Below are 2,732 nucleotides of genomic sequence, written 5' to 3' on the forward strand. Positions count from 1 at the left end.
GTAGTGATACTGCCTCGGAAACCCAAGGAGGGGTCGCTATGAGTCGGGGCCGACTCGACGGCACATAACAACAACTACAACAGTGGAATGGCAAAATTTACCAATCCCCTCATGGTTCCATATACTTCATTGGGATGGCCCAACCTCACAGGGCACAGGATGCCATGCACCTTCTTTGCATTATTAGCCAGCTATCCAATCCCCTTGGTGGGCCACAAGCACCTTATTTGCATAGTCCCACTTAGTCATTCAGTGGGAGTTACAAGACTATTGTAAGAAAGGCCAGATGAAAGCAACCCATCATACCACGGTATTTCATTTCATTTCTGCATCCACATAGCACTCAGCATTATCCCTGGCACAAAGCAGCCATTTAGGCAGGCTTAGCTGTAAGGATGATAATGGTGATGATGATGATTCATAAAGGGGAATATTAAATGTCTTCAGCACTTCTTAGGTGCTATCCTTGAAGTTAGAGCTTTTACATGCATTCTTTCATTTAAAATTAAAAAACAAAACAAAACAAGTAAGCCACATACTCCTCATTTTAAAGATAATGAAACTGAAATTTAGCAAGTGTTTTGCCCAAGTTCATAAAGATGGTAAGAAGAAGGTTCAAACCAATGTCTTTCTGATGCCAAAAGTTAGTGCTTTCTTTATTAAGCAACAGGCCTAGGATGAGAGACTCATAGCTAATCTTACTTGTAAGGGGGAACATTAAAGTCTTACCTTTTAGAAAATTTGTCCTTTTATTAGGACTTTGGTCAGTTGCTATTCTACTAAATCAGCATTTTCTGAATTTGTCTTGTTTTAAAATTCCTTGTAAAAGTATAGTGCCCTAAGTCTACAGGAGGAATGGACTTTAGAAATGCCCTTGAATCTGTACTTTATAAAAACCAGGTGCCATTGAGTCAATTCAGACTCATGGTGACCTCATGTGTGTCAGAGTAGAACAGTACTCCATAGGGTTTTCAACAGCTGGTTTAATTGAAGCAGATCACCAGCCCTTTCTTCTGAGGTGCTTCTGGGTGTACTCTCACCTCCAGCCTTTCAGGTAGCAGCCAAGCAGGTTAACCATTTGTACCATCCAGGGACTCACTGTTGGGTAAGCTTGGAAACAGTGTCCTAAAGTATTTTCCCCCAGGCTCTTTAAGCCATTATTTTTGTAAAACATCCTCATTGTTCTGTATTAAAAGTGTGGTTGCAGAAAAACTTGGGAAACATTATTTCTATGTAGCATAGTGCCTAAGGCACTTGACTGCTAACCAGAAGGCTGGTGGTTCAAACCCACCAGTCACTCCTTGGAAGGAAGGTTGGGCAATCTACTTCCTTAGTGATAACCACCTTGGAAACTCAACGAGGGGTCGCTATGAGTTGGGGGCCAACTCGACGGCACATAACAAGAACAACATTTCATTTAATGTTTGAGTGTGTCACCACTCGATTGACAGTTCACATTCTCTGTTTAGAATGACAAAGTGAAATATATCAGGTATATCATTCTACTACAATCCCCTCTCTGCAACATGCAAACTCTCTGAGGCCAATCTCATTTTTCATCTCATATATTCTTCTCACAGATGGAAAACAGATGCATAATAGGTGTAAAACACATATGTATTGAGTTGGAATGAATCATATTGTGAATTATTTACAAAGCAGAAAGCTAATGATAAATATGTTGATACAGCCTTCTTCTTAAGTTACTATTTGGAGATCATTCTGCTATCTTCTGCCTAGCAATAGGCAACTACTATCACACACTGTAGGAGCTCTGGTAGCATAGTGCCTAAGGCACTTGCCTGCTAACCAGAAGGCTGGCAGTTCAAACCCACCAGCCACTCCTCAGAAGGAAGGTCGGGTGATCTACTTCTGTAGTGATACTGCCTTGATGACAAATAACAACAACAACATCACACACTGTGGTAGAGTAGTGCCTAAGGCATTTGACTGCTAACCAGAAGACTGGAGGTTCAAACCTACCAGCTACTCCTTGGAAAGAAGATTGGGCAGTCTTCTTCTGTTAGAGATACCGCCTTGGAAACCCAAGGAGGGGTTGCTATAAGTTGAGATCGACTCAGTGGCACTGGGTTGGTTTTGGTTTTATTGTTCATAATTTCCTGCTTTGCAAAGATGCACAGTAGTTGTCAGAAAAGGCTTTTCCATCAATCCTCTCTCCCTTACATACTTGCATTCCTTCTTTCCCTACTCTTTTTCCAAGCTCCCTCTGTCAATTTTGTTTTGTCCTTCTGTACCCAAGTAATGGCTTTAAAGCTGTATGTATAATTTATAATATATAGCCTAGAATGTAAATTTAAGTGAGGCAGGGACAAGCTCAGCAGAGTTTTCTGGTCTTGGTCAGAATGTTAATGAAATCTGACTCATAGCGACCCTTCTTTGGGTTTCCAAGGTGGTATCTCCATGGAAATAGATTGCCCAGTCTTCCTTCCGAGGAGTGGCTGGTGTGTTTGAACCACCAGCCTTCTGGTTAGCAGTCAAATGCCTTAGGCACTACACCACTCCTTGGGTTTCCAAGGCAGTATCTCTGTGAAAGTATATTGCCCAGTCTTCCTTCTGAGGAGTGGCTGGTGGGTTTGAACTGCCAGTCTTCTGATAAGCAGTCATATGCCTTAGGCACTACACCACAAGTGCTCCCAAATTCACTGCCATTGAGTAGATGCATAGTCATAGCGACCTCCTTTGGATTTCCAAGGCAGTAAATCTTTATGGAA

This window comes from Orycteropus afer, unplaced genomic scaffold (genome assembly GCF_000298275.1).
Source record: "Orycteropus afer afer isolate SDZICR_OR568_19922 unplaced genomic scaffold, OryAfe1.0 scaffold00175, whole genome shotgun sequence".
In the NCBI taxonomy this organism is placed as follows: domain Eukaryota; kingdom Metazoa; phylum Chordata; class Mammalia; order Tubulidentata; family Orycteropodidae; genus Orycteropus; species Orycteropus afer.